General features: G+C 39.3%; 1 long non-coding RNA gene across 1 annotated transcript; it reads left to right on the forward strand.

Moving 5' to 3' along the window:
- Positions 1-5022: 5022 nt before the first annotated feature.
- Positions 5023-21284, forward strand: LOC127468749 (uncharacterized). Its single transcript, XR_007903664.1, has 2 exons — positions 5023-8876; positions 16996-21284. It is a non-coding gene; the product is annotated as an uncharacterized LOC127468749 (long non-coding RNA).
- The last annotated feature ends 641 nt before the right edge of the window (positions 21285-21925 follow it).

A 21925-nucleotide genomic window follows, 5' to 3' on the forward strand; every position in this document is an offset into this window, starting at 1 on the left:
AGTAAGAGTCCATATAAATTGATATAACTGGTGACTTTAAGTGCTGACAGCCCTCTAAAGAGTCACTTGTGTTGTAGGCACTTTGTATTGGAGACAAGCAGTTTCCTTGATTTCCTTTTTTCTGCTGGCTTCCTTTTGCTTTTGAGTAGCATGGGGAAATATCTTACATATGGAAAAGGGACTGGGTTGCCTTGTTCTTGGATTTGTGTAGTAGTAACGCTGTCTTTTTTAATTTTTATTTTAAAATAGTTCATCATATTTGTGCAAACAATCTGAATAATCAGTCAGCTCTTGCATCCTGTAGTTAACAAATAACACAGCTGGCTCAGCTTTTGTGCATCACAGCAATTAGCTCAGACTGACTCTCTTGGATTGTTTTTGCTGTATCTTCAGTCTAAATTGTTGGTTTGCAGCAGTGACACATTTTGTACAAGTTTTTCTGTTGCTGTATAGACACTACATTTCCTCTTAGTTATATGCAAAATTATAACACCATTGAAACACAACCATGTAATATTTTTGCTTGCATCCTTCCGTAGGCCTGATTCTCCTACCCTAACTTGCCTAAGCACACCTTCCTCATTTAATGCCATCATGACAATCTACCCCTGCACAGTATCACCTTGGCTTTTTCAGTAGGACAGTATAAACCTATCTTGAAAAAACACCCCAGTGGTTTTTAGCTCTCCCTCCTCATTGCTGCACGCGTACAACTGCTCCTGTAACACTGGGAAAACTCTTCTTCCCGTGTTATTGCATTGTGTCTGTCTGACCTTCAAGGCTACAAAGTACTTCAGGGGTTGGGTTATTTAAAAGTCACAAGAGAGGCAGCACTTCCATTCCTGGCTGTGCAGCTGTGCCACAGACACCAGCCTGCCTGGTAAATCACTTTGCCATCTCTGTAGAAATCAGCAATGTACTGACAGGCAATGAGTATAAATAACAACGTGTGTGCAACATAAGGTGGATTCAATTGATCTGTTGGATAACAAAATAATTCAGTGGCAGCTGGTCTTTATTACAAATTTCATCACTGTTACTGAAAAAGCTAGTTTTTATCCTCCCTTTTTTTTTTTTTGTTTCTTTCTGAGGAAGTTTTCCCTTTCTCATTTTTTCCTGCTGGGAACTATATAATTCATAAAACAGGTGACTGCACTGTATTTATTGAGGCTAATGCCAACAGAAAGAGTCTTAAGGGGGGAAGAAAGCTTTTCCTGTAGAGGGTTAAATTACTGATTCTTATTTTTTTTAAAAAAACTAGATGCACAGTCTGTCTTTATTTGCCCTACTCTCAATGCTGGAGAGAAATAGATTTACAGGTATTTTAGTGAACCACAAAAATCTGTCTCTTACTTCTCCCTTTGACAGGAATAGATTTCTGCCAGTTTCAGAAAGGCCTTCTGTGGATATTACACTTCTGTTTCTAAACTTAGACTGGTTTCCTGGACCCACCTAGATGAGTTTGTTTTGTTCAAAAGGGGTTATACACCTTGGGCTCGAAGAGCCTTTAAATTAGAGCTACCTATGTGTAACTTAATTTATGCCAGCTTCTTCTGTTCTCAGGTTATTATCTTGTGCCCTCACATAAGGTACTTTCACCCAGCCATGTATTCTAACACTGATAAGAGAAAGCCAGTGTGGAGGCACTGCATTTGCCTGTTCTTGAACACTTTTTAACATTTTATTAGAGAGAACGTGCTACCTTTGACTAAGTAGTAGTAGTAGAATAAGCATATAGATACAAAAATCCAGTTATGATCTCTGAAATCTCCAAGTGATGCGCTCAGAATAACTTTCATCTCTTCTATCTTGCATAAGAGAAGCCATTAAACTCACAAGACCAATGGGAAAAATATTACAGATGCATAGCAGTCAAATGATAGACATAAATGAGCCAAATCATAGTTAATTTTCCTTTTTATTATTGGAATTTTGTTTGCATTATTTTGAGGACTTGGAGAATCCTTTGAAAATTAGGTAAATAATTTGTTTATCAGTTTAGGAATATTTTCACCAAGACATCTAATTGCTATACTCAAAGCATGAGTTTATTCTCTTCATGATACGAAGTTAGTTTATCATTGAAAGAGTGCAAAACCCAAATAAATGGCAGGTTCTGTGGGTCTAGTGCTGGGCTGCTTTTAGCAAGGATTTTTGGTTTTCATAGTTCAGTTGTGATTTTGCAGATGAAAACCTTTTTGCAATTTTTCCCCTATTCTGAAACAAAGACAGAGGGATATTTTGATGTAACCAAGAATTCCTTCGTGCTCTAAGTGAGCATATTGGAAATAATCTTTGTTTTCTCAACACAGAACACTTCAGAACAGGGCTGGCTTTTGTCTGAAGCAATGCATTGTCATCAGCTCTCAGCACACTGATCCTTTAGGTCAGACATTGTTTTAAGAACAAGTCCTGTGCAGGAAGATGAACTGGGGTGTGCTTGAGGTGTTTGAGAGTGAGAAGTAATCCAAAATATTTAAAAGACATCATGCCTGGTCTGGAGAAGGACAAGTTGGCAGCTTCATGGGATGGACTTCCAGGGAGGGAAAGGGGGAGAAACAGAATTAATAAGTACTTAGACTATTTATAGGCTTGCTTCCAAATCTTGGTTGGAAGGCTGGCTTTCTTCCTAAATCTCAGTGAAGCTATGGGATCAGCTGTATGACTTGTAAGGGTTTTTAATAATAGAACTTTTGGAAAGATTTTTGCTTTCTTATGTCAAAATGTGAAGAACTATCACCACAACACAAAATGAAAAGCAGGCTTTTTAAAGTCACCACACAAAAACCAAATGGTTCTGAAATGAAGATGTAAGTAGACTCAGATAACAAGTCAAAAAAAGCATAAATTTGGTTGCACCAAGCATGATGTTCTGAAGGGGAGGTGCGAGTTCAGCTCTGAACGTTGTCTTCTCATAGGGGTTGCTGTGACCTTCACAGTAATGAAGGGGAATGAACTGTAGACTGAAGGGAACAGGGACTTCTTTTTCTTGCATGAGTGTCTGAAGTTCTGCAGCTCTCCAGTTTTCAGGCTGGGAGGTTGTGTCTGACCATTCTGCACATGGTTCTGACTGCTCTGGGAGAAATGTTCCTGGAGTTGCCCATTCCCCTGGCCTGGAAGCAGCTGTGCAGAAACAAAGCTGTATTTGTGTGTACTGCTTCTTAGGGCAGGTTAAAGAGTTTATTGATCCATCTGCTTGTTACCATTCCCTGCTGGGGACAGTTTTCCTTTAGTTGTGCTGGCATGTCCATCGAGATGAAGCTGCTTTCTAACAGAAATCACTCAGAATAATCTGAAACACGGTTTTAGTATAGTGGGCTTTTTTTTAATTGAATATATTGTCAGGGAAACATGTGGTGTCATGCTGCAGCAACAGCAAGAGCTGGGGCAAGAAGCTGAGGAGGGGTTTGGAGTAACTGTGTGTCAATGGTCCAGCCACCTGGACACACCTGTATCTCTTAGCTGTGCTTTGAATGTTACATTTTCTTTTTCCTACATAAATAGTGGTTAAATACTTGGTTCCCATTGAAAGTCATCCTGAAAGTCAGGAGATGGATGTTTAACTTCCATTTGTGTCTTTGAAAATCTCCCCTTTTATTTTGCCAGTGTGCAACAGTGTTAAAGTCCAGCAGGCCCAGCTAATTTTGAAATACTTAACATAAGAAAAAAACTTATAATGTGAAAACACTGTTAAATTTTACAAATCTGCTTTGCAATGCAAAACTCATTCACAGTAAAGAAGTTGAATCAAAGGCTCACCACTGCCAACTAATTATTTAATGTTCTCCAGCTAATGTTGTTACGCTGCCAAAAATGTGTGCTTCCATCTTTTTCTTTTCTTATTAGGGGAGGATAAGCTCATAAATTATTTTTCTGCTTGAGTTATTTGATCTGGACTAAATTTTCTTTTGTGAAAATATATGTCTGCTCCCTTTTATCATCAGCAAACTTGGGGAAAGTGGTGTATCATCTTTGTTGCTGAATCTAAAAGTAAATACATTTTAAATTGGGTTTTATCACACTTTTCAAATAAAATATGTTTTAAAAACCTTTGTTCATATGTGAGAATCCAGAAACCAAAATTAATGTGACTGCTTGGTGTTCTACAAGGCTTTGAATATAATGGTAAAAAATAAGGTGATGGTTGGTTGCCTGTCAAAGACTTGAGAGATTTGCATTCAGTTTGCTGCTGTTGTAAACCATTACAGGTCCTATAAGATTGCTGGAAAGTAGTTTTATCTTTGACCATCATCTTAAAAAGGGCTTTTCTTAATTTAAACAAGAGGACAAACACCCTGGAAATCAGACACAGTTCAAAGGTGTTCAGACAGCAGGGTAAAGCAGGTGGTTTAAAATCTGAACACACCAACTCAGTATGGTTTTGCTGTACACTATTACTTAAACGAATACTGGCATTTTGTCTATTTAAGTCAGTGGGAAACTTGCTGTTGATGTGAGTGCAGCTATGATCCCCTGGGTAATTCTTCAGTTTGATCATAATGTAAATTCACACCAAATATATGTCTCCTTGTTGCAATATCCAAAAATAAGCATTTTCTAGTGCAAGTTTACTTTTAAGATACAGCAGCAGCTCATTGCTCACATCTGGAGCCACGATTTCATCAGCTCCTGCAAACAAAGCATATTTCAGTCTGGTCCAGAAGCTGAGAAAGAAAACCCAGGATGTTACTGTTGTGATTTAGTAAATAGTGTTATCCTTCTGTTTCAGTGCCAAATTGTGCTTCCCTCCAAAGGGACAGAGTATTTGTTGGATCACAGACCATCAGAGACTTGGTTTCCTGACAGTACATCCTCCCACACAGTCACTTGTGGCGTTGAGATCTCAGTGGTGTCCCATGAGGCACCAACCAGCTGTTCTGTGCAAGAACTCCAGAAACCCTTGCAGACCAGATTCCCAGCTTTAACTATCACTGCAAACTGAGTTTGTCTCCCAGTCTTGCACCCAGGCACTGACTATGCCTGTGTTAAGCTTACCAGATTCCTGGAGATCACAGGTGAGAACACACCTGCAAGGTGATGTGTTTACAGGCTTCCTGTGCAGTCTGGAAGTGGCACCAGGGCACAGCAGTGCAATGGTTGTAAACAAGGGCAGGTCACTGGGGGAAAATAGAGTTCTCATCAAAACAGGTAGTGTTCTCTTCCATATGCTTAGTGCAGGGACAGCTTGCACTTGTCATCTGAAAGTAATACCACAGTTCAGCTAAAGCAAACCTGAATTTATTGAAGTAGAGCTGTTTCTATGAATATGAAGCATTTGTATTTGTTTTGTTGAGAAGTAAAGCCAACAGGAGATCCCTCTGGGCTTAGAGTCAAGGTCTAAGATCTTCAAACTGAGGTCTCATGGCAAGGCATTTCTAAAAATGTGTAAATAATCAATCTGTCATATTTTTGGCAGAGCTTTTGCTTATGTCTCCATAGTGAACCTGACAGTTTTAGTGTATATGGAACTGGTCAGATAAAGAAGTAATTGAGGCATTAAACTATTGTACCCTAAGATATCTCAAATCTGTCATAGCTGCATTCTTGTTAGCTAAATTTAGCATAAAACAGGCTATGGATATCAATGTCTTTAACATCATCCTGGAAAATGGAACTAAGAGAGGGAGAGTTGAGTTTTTAGGGATGGTGGTTGAAGAATTTGAAGCAGAACCTGGCAAAGCTGTATTAGAAGCTTGGATTTAGCAGGTACATTTCAGCAAATGGATGTGTGAGACAGTCCTCTAAATGCTGAATTTCTATAGACAGATGTCTATGGGTCTCAGATGACTTCACACATCATAGTGATCCAGTGCCAGTCTGAAGCATAGCAGGGAATATCAGATTATTAGCTAAATTCCAGTCCTAATGAAGGCAAGATGGCTTCTGAACAATTTGTTTATACAATATGTTTGACCTCACACTGCACAGAACTTGTAAATCGTGTTCCTATGAGTCCTTGGCCTGCAATGTGGATGCTCTGTTGGAATTTGTTGTAGTACAAAAGAGAGGACAATATTACAGACATACAGGTGGTAGATTAACTTTTACAGAAAATTTTCTCTCTGTATGTATGGCCTTAAAGACCATACATACCACCTGCCTCAACACTCAGGCCTCAAAACTATGGTGTGAATACAGTGGTTCAGATGACCTGTGCCTAAGCCTGTTGAGTTCCGCCTCTTTAGGGACATTACAAAGGAAATAACAGCACCCAGGATAGGAACTCGGGTTGAGTAGCCTCAGTACAACCCAAAATCACTATAAGAGACTCCTGGCAAGGTGGCACAGATTTAGAGTCTTGATCTCTTGTTCTCCATATCCATCCATCCATCTTCTCAACTGGAACTATCACAGGCTTTTTTAATAGAGAATAACACTAAATACTCTAAGTATTTACTTAGTGAAAATGTTACACTGCTGTGTAGCTCACAGCTGAGCTTCCATAGGCCTAGTTGCCATCTTTAGGTCCTGTAGGCATTTGAGTATGGTTGTGTAGTCAGGAGAGACTGACCAGTGCCTGCATCTAGGTTTACTTCCCCTTGGGTTCCAGGCCTCAAGAGGTTCAGTGTAAGTTCTGATCTTGATGAAGCTTGTGGACATTGAGGTGACTTGCAGGGCTAAGAAGTTGGGTAACTGGGCTCAGTAGAACTGCATCCTCATCTACACTTTTGTCAGCATGGGTGTGTAGACACACTCACTGAAAACACAGTGTAACATGAGAAGAGAGGACAGTGATCTCATACATGCAAAGGAAGAGACAAATTCCCCTTTGGTTCTTCCAGGTCACTTGTCAGAATTCTACTGCCATCTTCTTCCTCCTCATCTCCATGACAACCTTTCCATTGCAGTGGCCATGTGCATATCTAACAGTGTGGTGAAAGAATCAAATGGTCTCTGTGCAGTGGATATTTTCCAGACTATGCACAAGGCAGTAAGTGCCCATTTAACCACTCTTCAAAAGGCTGAATAAGTCCAAAAATAATTTTTAGAAGAGCTGCAGTAAAATCATTCAAAGTCAGAGCTGTCGTATTTGCTGTCCTGAGGTTCTCCTGCTGCAGCTGAGACACTCCTGTTGCTCTAGGAAGAAATAAGAGTGAGGACAGTTAATGAGCCAGGGTGAAGATGCAGAAATACTCTATGAGATGGTGTCACTTCTGGGGATGCACACAGTGCCTGATGCTGTTTTTTCACCACTATTCCAGGTTGCTGCATATATTTCCCTGAGCTAGTGCTCTTTTGTGGATGGTGAATTAATGAAATAATATTCTGAGCAGTACCACCAGCTCAGCAATGCTGTCTGTGTAGAACCATCACCCAGGTCAGGAACTGCCCACAAGGAGCTCTGAGTATAACCAGGCATTTCTCTCAGGGTGAGTAGTGCTCACTCACTGTGCCCTTGATGAGCTGCTGGGAATGTGCACTGCGAGTTGGGATTTAAACTGACAGAAGCAACTAAATTTGTAATGAAGAATTACTGTCTTCCATTCAATCTACTGCATAACTGTGTCCCATCTGCCTGCCTCCCAACTGCAAGGCCAGCACAATCCCAAGATTGTTCCCTTACATGCTAGTACTTGAGGGCAAAAATTCACACTGTTAATGACAACTAACATAACATTCAGACTTGCATAGCACAAAACAATCCTTCAGATCAAGCTCAGGCACTTGTGGCACTTGGAAATCTTTTGCTTCCTCCCAGCTGAGAATCAAGTAAGTGGATGAAACTACTGAGTTACTCTATCAATTCAATTCTTGCATTTGTTTGCTATAGCTCAGAAATAGGCTTGTGGAGTTTGTTGCTGGTCTTGCTTTTCATTTGCACATGCACTCTGCATAGCAGAACCCAGCTTTGAAATGCAGTAAATATGATATGCTTTAAAAAGGATTTCAGAAATCATTGCAGAGATGAGTAAAAAAATTTATTTTGTAAACTCTATGTTTTATTCTAAAATGCTGCCAAGTATTGATTATGGTCTTAAAAAAATCTAAAGGACAGAGAACCTAAGTCAGAGACAGGATATTAATAGGTATGTTACCAGGTAAAAATAAAAACTAATGACTGGGGAGAGAGGGCGTTTTCCTATTAGTTCACAAAATGCCCTGTAAGCAATACATTAAACTCATCTCTTCCGTTCTCTTGGCTTTCTGGTTTGCCACACATCTCCCTGGCGCAGCCTTGCAAGAGAATGAAAGGCAGAAATAGCTGTAGGGTTTGCACCAGACCCCTTTGTACCCTTGACACCTTTTGTTTAAAATTTATCCTGTAGTATTTGACAGACATGACAGTGTGCCTGCAGGTAACATCATAACACGTGCTGTGCTTAAAGGTAAATGTCTCTGCTGTCTGTGTCATTTACAGCAAGCAGAGGGCTGGGCTGGGCTGGTGCAGCTTCCAGTTGTTTCATCGTGTACCTTGTGTTGTTCAAAGCTGTCCTGCTGGGACCTCCCAGTGAATCTGCCCCACTGCAGTTGCTTATCCTGGTTTCCATCTGTCCTTTGGTGTGTGCTAACAGGTAGACACTGCAGAGAGATACAGTGTCATGGACTGTCCATCCTCAGTAGCCACCAACTGATCAGACAATGGGAAACTCTGCTAAAATTGTTACAGCAACCCAACAAGGTGGTGCAGGTTCATATCCCTCCACTGTAACCTTGTCAGGCTTGTGAAGGTGCAGAGTACAGCTCAGTTCTTTTATGCAAAGATTCCTAAGGGAGCTGAGCTCCTTGGGAAGAGCTGTGTGGGCAGTTTGGTCTCTTAATTAGCCCTTTCTTCAGACAGCCTTGTTTTCTAGGAGGTGTTCACTTGTGGAAAGAAGAGAGGGAAGATCTGATACATCTTGACACACTGAAGCACAGTCACTTGAAAGATAACACAGGTGAGGTTTTATTTAACTGAATGCCATTTCAAGTGTAATCCAGAACTGACATGAGCCAAGTTTAGCATGGCCTGAAGTGTCAAGGTCAAAAGCAGAGCAGACCCATTAATGGGCTGTGAAAACTTGTAAATAGCATTTTCCCTGCTGATAACACAGATGGTGACTGTTTGACAATATTGCAGTGGATGGTGACGGAAGAGGATTTTCTTAAAACTGAGGGCATATGTTGTCTAATTCACATAACATATATATATATATATATTTTATTCTCTGGATTTCCAGTGGTTAGTAAGTTTGGTGCTATTTTCAATTTCTTTTAAAGTTAAATTAACTGTGTCTATCTTACTCTAGAATCATGCACATTAATTTTCACTTACAAAGCTTGTGAATTGTTTTAGCCAAGAAAAATACATTTTTACAGACTGAAAAGTCTTTCTAAATTGAATGAGAGTATTATCTTTGGAATGAGTGTGCATCACACAGAAAGCATTTTTGCAGGGAAGATGTCAGAATGTTTCATTTGTGTACACTCCTTCAGGAAAATGTATCCTGGATAATGTCTTTGGTTAGGTTTAAAGCTGGAGCTTAGAATAGGCTTTCAGAAAAGGACTGAAAATTTGCAGTCTGCATTGCATTCTTTGTATCTCAAACACTTTTAATCTGTCTGTACCAGTATGCACCTATAATTTACACATAACTTTACCTCTGGTAGTAGCTGGTTTTTTATTGTTGTGGTTGCAGTTTCAGAGCATAGATACATGACACAGTGCTGGATTGATGGTGTACAGACTTCTGTGCTAGGACAGGTAGATGGTGGCATGATAGGCCCTACCTTACACTTAGAATTTTTTCTGCAAGAGCATTTTTTAAGAATTTCAGTTTTACTGGATTTTGCTCTTCCCTAAATTTAGGGGAGGGTTCCAGGTCTACATAGAATTTTGGGGAGGCACATGGGTAGTTAAGTCTACTGCAAGGGCTAGGATTTAAGGGAAAAAAGGTAGAGTCTGTCAGGTTGCTGTTCAATCACTTGTGTTCCTTTGGTGTGGAATAAGGCAGGATAACAAGTCTATGCCTTGCATTGTGGTTTCAATGTAGATACTGTTGACCTGGAACAGGGGTTTGGATTGGGGTCTGGCTTTTAAAAACAAAGGAACAATTAGCACAGTCTTATATGGGCTTAGAGACCCAGCATGAGGAGTGGTGTCAGCACAGTTGGGCAGCATGAGAGGGGTGGCTCCGTGCTTTTGTTTCAACTAAGGCTCTCTGAAAGTTAGTTTCAGAAAACAGCTGACAGCTTTTGCTCCTTTTTGCACAGTTCTGTTTGGCTCAAAGATTAAGAGCAACAGCTGGAGTCAGGGGGTTCCTGGCCTTGCTTTCCTTCAGAACTGGTGACACGGTGTGAGGGATGTGCTCAGCCTCTTCACCAAACCAGCTGCAGTTTGGTACAGGCTCCAAAGGAGGGCAAGGCCTGAGCCCGGAATGCCTCTGGTTCCAATCTGTTCCCTGAAAACCAAAAAGGAGCAGAGTGACACAGTGAGCATCGGGGTGCATGGGAGCTTGGAATACTGATCACACAATTAACACATGAATAGCAGATGGCTTTTCCAGGACTCCCTTCTTAAGGAGAAAAGCAAGTTGTGGGAATGAGCAATCTCCTGCATACCATGTTCATTGGTACAGAAGGGAAGTGTCTGTACAAAGGAAAATGTGAGAGCACAAGGCTCACTTCAGCAGTTCCATTAAAAGAGCATTTATTTTTAAGCAGTGTCCTTATATTCAGATAAATGCACTGGTTTCAGCAACACAAACTGGAAGCTGCATAAATGTGCATAAATGTATATTTCATGGGCCTGAATAACAGTTATGTCAGGGAAGTGATGATGAAGCTGGCAGTATTCTTGTCTATATAGATGTAGACAATCTTTTAATCTGACAAATAATTAGAAAGGAGTATATATTAATAGCAATTAACATTGAGTGGTATCTTGGAAAGGATGAGACTTTGCTTTATAGAGCCACTCTCTGTGAAGTTGGGGCTCATTTTGTTTTGGAACTGATTGATGCAGTCAAACTGATGACATTTTGCTGTCCAGAGAGCAAATCCAGAGAAAATGAAATAGTGCGTGTTGGATATTGTTGTCCATGACACTAAAGGAATTGTCCTGCTTTCACTGTTTTTAGCCTGGCTTCTTGGGGAAAAAAGGCTAATGAATTCCCATTATGCTTGATAGTGTCTGTCTTGTATCCCTCAAATTACGTCTATGAGTCTGTTGGTTAACTTCAGTCAAATTTCTCTCAGGCAACAGTAAAAATTATGGTAAAACAAGTTTTTTCAAACTAGATGGTGTTTGGGTAAAGAATCCCAGTGAAGTGCCCTTAGGGAGGGGAACAGCACAGCATGAGTTTGCATGTTGCTGGGCAGAGAAGCCACCAAGGAGTGAGATCTCTGCCAAAGCTGAGCTAAAGCTCTCCATCAGCTATGGGAAAGGAAGCTTCAGTGGCTCTGCTGCTCACAATGAAAACTTGCATTGCTGTGAGTTGTAACTGGGTAGTGCCGGAGGTTCTGTTGTCTCTGTAGGTTACTTATGGGACTTATTACTCCACTAACCATCCCATGGAGCTGAAAGTCACAGTAATTAAATGCCTAGAGTAGGATGGTGCTGTTGGCACAATAGCAACAAATGTCTTTTACCAGGAGAAAGCTTGTTTTCCAAGTTTGTAGTTTATTGGTTTTAACAGTAACTCGATTCCTTGACTGCTTTGTGGGCACTGAGTCAGAAAAACAGTGTCTATCAGTTTTGCCCACCTTCATTGCATTAGACTAGGGGAATTTTCCCTAAAGTTCCATCAGGTTTAACAGTGATTAATCTGAATAAAGCTGAAATAATGCAGAAAGCACTTGCTGTGCAAAAATCTGCAAACAAACGGCAAGTACAGTTCCTCGCTTCTGTTCCCACAGTGGAAAATAAGCAAGCTTTTTGCAAAGTCATGGAAACAAAATAGCTGTGCTAATCTGAAATCAGCAGCCCTGCATAGCTTTTCAAGGAGAAAAGAAGAAACCTGAAGCCTGTGAGTGGCTGAGTACCTACTTTGGACCTCTTTCCCTAATACTCACACATGAGCCCATGTTCCATCAAATATAGTCAGCCTTACTGCTATCCTTTGAGAGGATAAATTCAAATGCATTTGTTTGCATGTTTTTAAGCATTTGAAGAATATTCCAGAATCAGGCTTGCTGTTAGGAAATCACACTGCATAGAGATACAGTACCACAGCAATCCTTCTTAGAGAAATACATATCTGTAGTTCTTTTGGGTCTAGTTTGTTAGGTGAACTCGTTTACCTCCAAGAACCCTCCTCTGCATTGCATGAGGGAGAGGCAAATTTGCTCTCTGATTTCCTCAATGATAGCACACTATTGGTGGCTTAATAGCTACCAGGGTTTCAGCCTGGAATCATTAAAGCATTAGGCAAACTTTCAATACATATTTCCCATTAGTCTTGTCGCACCACAGAAAGGTGAGTGTGAACAGAGGTCAGTAGCACATCATGAACATGCAAATAGTGTCATAAAAACAAGTTCATCATGCCTATATTTCACAGAATAACAGAATGTTCTGAATTGGAAGGGACCCACAAGGATCTTCAAGTCATTTGTCATAAGAGGGACCCTGATTTCTCTTTTCTGATTCACTGTGCAATTTATGTGTAAATTCTCATAATCTCACAGATTTGTGCTAAAATGAAAGTGAGAATATATTCCATCCATCTACAAATTGTGGTCAGTAAGTTTATGTATGGCAGTCACACTAGATGTGGGCTCAGCATTCTACTTTTATGTAAAGATAATAAGGGAAAATAATAAATTTCCCTGGTGGAAGAGGTATTTATAACAAAATACAGTGAGATGGACTCGAACTTGGCCATAAATACTATTTTGTCTTTCTGCAACTGGTATTGCAATTTGTACTGTGGCAATGACTCAGGTCCCATTTAATTGATCACTGAAGGAATAGACAGAAAGCCTCCCGAAGAGCTCAGTCCTGCAGTTTTTGTCTTCCCACTTTCTCCTTAAATGGTTTGTAAAATTTGCCAAATGGTGAATTTGTCATAGGTGAAACATGTTTTAAATGGGAGAAATATTAATGCTGATTAACATTATTCCGGTTTTATGATATAATAGAAAAATTTAAATAGTGTAATGTAATATTTTTCAATTCAAAGACATCTTCATACCTTATGGCCCTGTAAATTATCCCACTTGCATGTGAGAATCGCAAGGAGAGAAAAATCAAATGTACAATAAGGGAAGTACTTGCTCCTTAGAAAATTCCAGTGTGGATTCTTACTGAAGTGATGAATAAATTAGGACATGAAATATGGGCACTATTGCAGATATCTGAGGGGATATCTTTTTCACCCAATGTAACATCCATAGATGAATTAGTCTGCACTTCCTGTGTTGCATTTTTTGACATTCTGCTTTGCTCTAATGTCAGACAACTTGTGCTGTCAGATGACACCGTAGAAAAGTAGAACAAACAGAAAATAGTCATCACATAATGTCTCTGCTTTTTCCCTTGTCTTAGAAAGTGACTTTGCCTCTGCATCAAACTGAAGTGTTTACATCTCCTCTTCCCCTTTAAGAAATAAATAGGTCAGTTGCCTGCAACAAAGTGGAAAGAGCTAGCTATGTCCATGGTATTGCCAGTGGCATGTGATTAGTTAAAAAATATGTTAATTAACCAGGTACATTTGTGGTTTTTTACCATATTTTTCTGGTGGTAGTCTTGTTCAGTAGTCTGCTGAAAATGTGCCCGGTACAGCATAAAGTAATGCACTGATAATTAGGTTCCCTGCCCAGTGATTCAATCCTTTCCAGTTTCTTGAAGGTCACCTTCAGCTGCCTCCCTGTTCACGCTCCAGTTTCTCCCAGTTCCATTTCAGTGCTCTGTGCAATAACAGGTTGCAGAATTCAGTTTCTCAAATTGGCATCTTTAAAACACCCTGCTTTGAAAATCTAAACACTCTAATGATCATGTGCATCCACTCTGCAGGCTTTATATAATAATTTTGGTTTTCCTCTTGTTGACATTCAAGAGCTAAAGCAATGTACTGTGCTTTGAAAATCCAAAATACAGAGGCAGCAAATTCTTCCTGTTTTGAAAGCTCTTCAGCAACAGCTACTTCACTCCAGGAGCTTTCTTTTATGATACCCTCAGAGCACTGACCAATGTTTTGAAATGGCACTTAAACTTGATGATAAAAATGCATTAATGTGTCCCCCATCCCTAGAGAAGTAGGATCTATGAATGGAGCCAAACCACGCAGTGTAAGTAGTTGAGTAACTCTGACAAGTTATCTCAGAGGAAGTGTGTGTAAGTCTAGTCCAAGCTGGCTGTTTTCATGATTACATTTTCTTTTTAAATTATCTGTACCTAGTATATATATAACCTATTACAGTTAATACCCGACTTTCTTTCCTAAATGTCTTGGGGGTAAATAGAGAAGTGAGAGAAGGTACAGGGAAATAACTGTGTCAAGAATTCTCATATTCATGAAGACTGCAGGTTTTGTATACGTTCAGCTGGGGCAGATGCTCGATTACCCTGCTCACAACTCAGCAGCCCTGTGATGATAAGCCCAAGAGAGCTTGTCTGTGCCCCAGCTTACCTCACCTCCACGTGGTTTAGGCAAAGACATATGTTGTGGCTTAGGTGTGAACTAGATATTTATTAAATTGTGTGTTGGCCTCCCTGTTTACCCCCTGTGTGTGTGGACTGGGTAAATCCCAGCGGTGTCTTCTGGAGGCATCACACTGCTGCTGAGGTCTGCTCAGGTGGCATTGAGCCTTCTCTTGTGACAGGCATGTTTATGGATATTGCCAGGATAAATAGTTAGCCCAACTAGGGATTTCTAGTGAAGTGACTGCTCAGAACTTGCAGTCAGGAAATACTTCTGACTACTGCTTTGTCTCTGATCTGGTTGCCAGGTGGATACTGCAGAGATATGTTTTTGTTTCTCTTTTACTGAATTCTATAGCTTCTGTGAAGAATTTTTTTAATGAGAATAGAAAATTTCTAACTGCTATAACATCAAAAAAGACACTTAACTGTTAATAGGCACTAAAGGATTCACCGAGAATGACATTTTCAAAATTCTTGGGTCAGCAATCTCATACACTTTTGGGTGCTTTATGCATAGAAACCATAATTAGAGAGACAGATTTGAACATGGCAGTGTTCCATGCACTTATTAAAATGTAAGTGCCTGAAGTCAGCCATAAGCTTTGGGATTTGTTTTATTTGTGAATATGATAGTAAATTTGGAGTTATTCTGAAGCAATAATTATTCTTTGAGATATGTATGGCAAAGCTGCCTAAATGTTTTCTGCTCGCTTACTCTGGTACTACATCTCTGTAACTTCTGCTGTTCTGGGACTATGTATTTATCCCCTCTGCACAAGGCTTTCATGTCATTAAATATACCTCAATGTTCTGGGTTTTTTTGGTTAAAGTTCTGTAATATTTCAGATGGTTCACACCAGACTAGAGAAACTGTAGGGGGGAAATTAAAAAAAATCTAGGTAATTTGTTTAGACTTTTTTTTCCAGCATGAACTAGGCAATCAATGAGCTTGTGGGTGAAGTACTTGTGCTGGTAATGCCAGAACACAAGAGTGGCAAAGTTAGAGAAGGAGACTGTAATGAAGAGCTGTGCTTCAGCTGTGGCATCCTTTGATCTCACTACAACACTTGATGTTTTTGGGAAATGAAACATCAGGCTTTTTTGGAGACCTAGACTATATGGGGCCATTTCTGTTGAAAGCTGAGAACTGGCATCATGTATTTGTCTGCTTCAGATCTCTTGATTGATTTCACTAACATTTTTCATCTGGCAGCTATTAACATCTTTTTGTAACTGATAAACCTGGAAAGAGCAGTTTGGAGAATTTGCATGGATGTTCAGGGCTTTAATTTCAAGGCATCTTACTTTCTTAAAATGCTTAAGGGGACCTATAGCTTGTTTAAAATTAGCTCAGGTTATTCTGTGCTGCACTGCATTACAAACCTAACTGAAGGTGGGCACTGCTGTAGCTTTGCCATGCTTCCTGAACTCTGAGAATCTGCATTGTGATTTCTTGTCCAAGTCATGTGCTCACATGTTTTCTCTTATATGTTATAAACACTCTAATGATCATGTGCATCCACTCTACAGGCTTTATATAATAATTTTGGTTTTCCTCTTGTTGACATTCAAGAGCTAAAGCAATGTACTGTGCTTTGAAAATCCAAAATACAGAAGCAGCAAATTCTGTCCTGTCTCTGGGCAGACACTGTACAAGATGCCAGTGGAGTATGAAAGGAGAGTTGCCCATTGGGAGTGTAGGAGATGCCACATGGCTTTGACTGGGCTGGGCTGTGTCCTCCTGATCATCATCTGTAGGACGAGCTCCTGAGCCTGACCTCCATCAGAGCTAAAACCTGCTAGAGCTGGGCAAACACCTCAGGTGGCAGCTCCATGTAAACAGTTCAGTGAATTTTTTTCTGATGCTATTGTTTGGGGTTTTTTTTTATTGTCTCTTTATTAAGGTTTGAGAAGGAGACTCAACCTGGATATGCTGCTTTTAAGGTGAATGCGTGTTTACCTCACTGAACAGGAGCCACAGTACTGACAGAAATATTTGAAAAATAGTAAATACTAGAGAATACTCTGATAAAATGACATCTTAGTGTATATGTTCAAATCCTAAAGCTGTTTAATAATTTACAGGAGGAGAGTGTCCAGAATGAATTGCTCATTAAAGACTCAGAGACTTTGAAGCTTCAGACTCTTCCTGTACCACAAAACCAGAGCGTTTCCCTGGCAAAAGGCAGGAACAAGACAAGGAAAGTGAACAATACAGAACAGGAATAGTAGTTCTGGAAGAGAAAGAGCAGGGAATAACGCCAGAAATATCAAAAAATAATTTGCTACAGGTCTTAAAGCACATGTAGGCTGACCTTGTTAAAGTTACTGGGAGCATTTCCAGTGGCATTAGCAGAGTTTTGCCTGAAGGAATGAGGATGGAGTGCATGGGGGGTGGGTTGCATTCAAGTGATATTTCCTTTATTTTTCAGGTTTCTCTGAGGACTAGAAGAACTGAGGAAGGAAAAGTGGTGAATCCAGAAATGTGTGAATTCCTCAAGAGGATGCAGCTCAGACAAGGTGCTGAAGCCCACACTGTTTGTACTGCTGTACAACTTACACATACTCTCAATTTTCCTCTGAGGTTCTGTGATTCCTGAAGTGTACCAGGGCTGAAGTCAGTGAATCTTCATATAGGACTGGAAATCTACCTTTACTGGACTCTTTAAAAGTACTTTGTTAAATTACTTATGCAAACTCAATGCAAAGCAAAACACTACATCTACTTCTTGGGATAATTTTCACATATCTAGAACTAAAGTTTAAATTACTTTTTTAAGTTATTGATTTAATAGATATTGCTTAATATATTTTATTGTAGTAATAAAGTCTTCAATTACCAAATTAATATTTCCCAAGTAAAATCTGGTAAGTCCGAAGTGAAGAGTGGATTGCTGCCCACAGTTGATAGTTTAATAGTGGAAACGCTATTTAATTTTATTATTATTCAAATTTATGTTCAGTTTTCTCAATTAGCATATAGATGCTATAAATCACTTACATGGAAAAAGCATTATCCTGGAATATTTCTAGTGATTTCAAATAGCTGAGTAAGGCAAAATCTTGGCAAGCACATAGCAGGGAACACAACTAGGCTGAACACGGTTGTTGTACAATGAAAAATGTTTATTTTCTCCAGCTTAGTTTCTGTGCAAGAATTTGTGGACCCTTAAGTAGGGATCAGAATCTTTCCTTTTTCCATCTACTCATGTAAAGGAGTAACCATTTTCTTTTATGTGTATTTTTTTTTTTTGAGCTGGTTTGCCCACATGTTCTGTAACAGAAACCTTTTTTTAAGGGTAAGTTCAAGCTCCTCTTTGGCACCCTTGAAAATTGCTGCAGAAAGAATGCTATTCCTGTAGCCACCCTCTGCCCACGTGTATGTATAAATGTGTATTAGTAATTCAGCTGAAGAAAATGTGCTGAATCACTCTGCTTTCTCAATAGAGGGCCAGAGTAAGGAAATAGATTGAGCAGCATGGATGTTTATAAATGAGCACCATTTCAGCTCAATGAAAGGGGAAGTGACAAAGCCAATGATTCCTTAGGAAAAATCTATTTTCATCCTTATTTTGTGTGTGTGGACTCAAGTACTGATATCTTCAGTTATTGCAGCAGAAGTAGGTAGCTTTTAGGCCATTTAGTATTTTTAGGTTAAAGTGAACACCCTAATCTTTTTCCATTCTTAAAAGATAGCCAAAGTAGGGAAAGGGATATCAATTTATTTTCCTCTCTGAAAAATGCTCAGCATAAGAAACGACCTATTGATACCATGTGTAACTTTGGACAAGAAGGTATCAATGTCTGGTGTGTATCTGAGGTGCACCATGAAGTTGGCAGTGTTTGTATTGGAAAAGAGGGAAAGAAATGCTCTGATCTGGCTGCTTGCGGAATGTCAGGGGAATTGTTATGGATGTGTGAAGCACACAGGAGAGCTCAGCTGAGCTGCTGCCCTCGGAGGGGTGAAACTTCTGCCACTCTGAAAGCACTGACACTGTTCAGCCAAAGTCACCCAGGGCACATTCAGACCTTCCTCATGCTTTTCAACCACCCGAATTTGGAAGGAGAGCTAATTAAAGATGTACAAAGGTTCATGTCTAACTTTATTATAAATGCAACTGTGACACAATTTTTCAGGTGAAACCTACAATGGAAGGGAAGAAAACATGCATTTCAAATGAAGTAGCTCTGCACTCAGGATGAAAAGCAGGAGAGATCTTGACTAGGCAAATTAACCTACCTACCCATCTATTGTGTGCTGAAAAAATTATTTTTAGCATGCCTGTGACACGTTTGATAATTACTTTTCTCTGTAGTCAAAGGCTCTATTTAACAAAACAGAGATGGAATGGGGAGTTCAGCATGAAGGGAGAGGTGTCTGTGTAATCATCTTTATCTTGCTCATATTAATGTCCTGGGAATGCATTGCCTTGGAATATATATATATATATATATAGTTACCCTCTGAAAGCAGAGCAGAAATAATTACCTGTATTGAGTGCTTGTTAATATCCAGAATAATAAAGTTTAAAGTCACTTGTGAAGGATTTGGTCCCAATAGGTGCTTAGTAGGCTGCAAAATCAGAAAAATGACATGTAAGGGTGGCTATCTGCTTTCACAGGGAGCACCTCCTTCTTTTCCACACAGACATCATTTAGTGCTAAGATGCTGTGGAATTTCCTGAGCCGAGTGCTGTGTCTGTTGGGCAGGTCAGCTTAGATTGCTCCCAAAACTCAAAGGATAAGACTTGCTGGAGGAGAGTTGTTAGGATTCCGGCACTAGGGTATTTTCTGTATTGAGCTAATACAGTGCTGAAAGCTAACACAGCAACCAAAAGCCATTCAGAGCATCTTCTTATGTTTGGTTGCTTGCAAAAGAAAAGATCAGCATATAAAGTCCAAAACAAGATAAACCTCAGTAATTCACAGAAAACTATCAAATTAGTGGAACCTCATTTAAAAATCAGCATGAGTTTTATATAGTTTCATATGCTTTGTCCATTTAGGCTTTTTTTTTTTTTTTAAATTAACAACTTTCAAATAAAGTACTGAAAAATACTTTGACTGTAGGGTTTTGGAATGAAATGACAAATTCAGTGTGTAATTTGTCAGCAATTAGGAATAGAATTTCTCCAGTCCCATTTTGCTGAGGGCATTTTCTCTATTGTTCATCTCTTTCTGATCATCTCTACTGCCTGTGAAAGGAAAAAAAAAAATCTATATTTTTATTACCTTCACTGAAGAAATTGAGTGACAGGGATTTTTTCCATGACTGACTGCTGAGGAAAAAAAAAAAGTTATGGCTGGGTTATGACTATTTTCTCCTGCTGTGATGAGATTAGAGAAAGTTGAAGTCAGCACCTAGGTGTGGATAGTCATCAATACAGATGATATACAATAAAAATGAAATCTAGTATTTCATTCACCATTCGAGCAGCAGCTCAGTTTCTGAGCTCACTTCCTCATTAAGAAACTTCTCTTGAAAGAACCATCATTAAATTATGTTTCTCTGCTTCTCAGGATGACGTGCACTTCCTAACTTAGCACTTACACAGTAGGAAAGAAATAATTAATTTTGAGCTTTCAGTTCTCTCTATTGACTTGCAAGGGGAAAAAAATAATGGAACAATTCCTTTCAGGTCTGAAAAGAGGGTGAGATACATACTGATTCATCAATATATTGGACAGCGTGTCCCTCCACTATGAACATCTATTGTGTTTTTCAAAAGTTTATCACAAACTTTGATAAAGTTTTAACATGTTTAGTTGAGATAAAATATTCTTTACATCTTCATCTTTTTTGTGCAATTTTGGGAGTGATCCAGGAGTGGATTTCATTTGAAAAGTAAAAGTAGTTACTTAAACTGTATTTTGAAATATCTGACGTGAAAAGTTTTGGAAGGCATTGAAGCCCCGTAAATTCCCTACATTGTGTTAGACTTCAGCTCTCTCACAGGAGGTATTAGTTAGAACTATTTAAAGTTTGCACCTAATATTATAAGGCTTTACAAGTCAAGTATCAGCTTTAGATGAAAATTTATGATTGCAATCTAATTTTCTAAAAATAAACATAATTTGAATACAACACCTCACTGTGCAGCATCAACGTGAATGCCCTCAGATGCCCACAGCTACACCTGTACTGGCCCAGGCTGTTGAAACCATATGGCTAAAATGTTGTAGGATGGTAGAGAAAGCAGAATTAATACTTAAACATTCAATTTTTAATGTTCATAGAATGGCCTGGGTTGGAAGGGACCTTAGATCATCTCATTCCAACACCCCTACCATGGGTAGGGACACCTTCCACCAGACCAGTTTGCTCAGAGCTCCATCCAACCTGACCTTAAGCACTTCCAGGGATGGGGCAGCCACATCTTCTCTGGGCAATCTGTGCCAGGGCCTGGCAACCCTCACAAGGAAGAATTTTTTTCCCAATATGTAATCTAAACCAGTCATTCACAAGTTATTTAAAATATACTGTTATCTTACTTATTTTATCTTAATTTTAAACTCATCTTCATTGTTGAATGATTCTCTTCACCAAGGGAAATGGAAGTGAGCTCATTCTATTACTCTGTGAAGAATCAACCAGGAAAATTTCACTAGAGGCATCAGGTATTTTATTAACTGTGCATTTGAGCAAATTAATTTTCTTAAACTCATTTTTTGAGAACAGACAACTGTGCTGCAGAGATCCTGTTTGTGTTACTGCTCCATAATCCAAACATTACTCTCATTGTTCTTCCCATCCTACAGATTTGTCAGTAGACTGTTCTGTTCTGCTCCACTGTTTTTTCTAATTATACTATATATTCCTTGCTCATAACTTCCATCCCATACAAACCATATGTTTAAATCATTTGACAGAACATTATTTCAGTAGCTTCTTCATAAATTCTGATTGCCCCTATTATTTCACAACACAAAGTCAGCTCAAAGTTAAATGTTTTAACTTTGATTAGTAGTTCTGCTTTTCTCAGCAGTACAAAAGACAGTTAATACATTTCCTCTGGGCTGGCTTTTGCTTCAAAAGCTGGGCTTGCTATTACGGTATATGGAAATTGAGAGTATAACAAATATGAGTGTGACAAGCTAAATTTCTGCTTATTACATTAACACTGGGATGTTGTTTGGTCTTTGGTTGCTGTTTATTCATGGCAATAATCCATCTTTTCGTCAGCAACTGAACCATACCTAATACCAGTTACAGCCATTACCCCGATTGGCACTGCTCTGAAAGTCATGTTGCCATATTTACTCTTCACTGTTTATTTGGCAAGCTCTGGGATTTGAGAGGGGAAAAATTGTATGGGTCAAGAAAGGAGAGGAAAGAAAATATACCTGTTGAATTAGAGGGCT

The sequence above is a fragment of the Manacus candei genome, unplaced genomic scaffold, assembly GCF_025592945.1.
Source record: "Manacus candei isolate 608988 ecotype Guabito, Panama unplaced genomic scaffold, ASM2559294v1 h1tg000015l, whole genome shotgun sequence".
Classification (NCBI taxonomy): Eukaryota; Metazoa; Chordata; class Aves; order Passeriformes; family Pipridae; genus Manacus; species Manacus candei.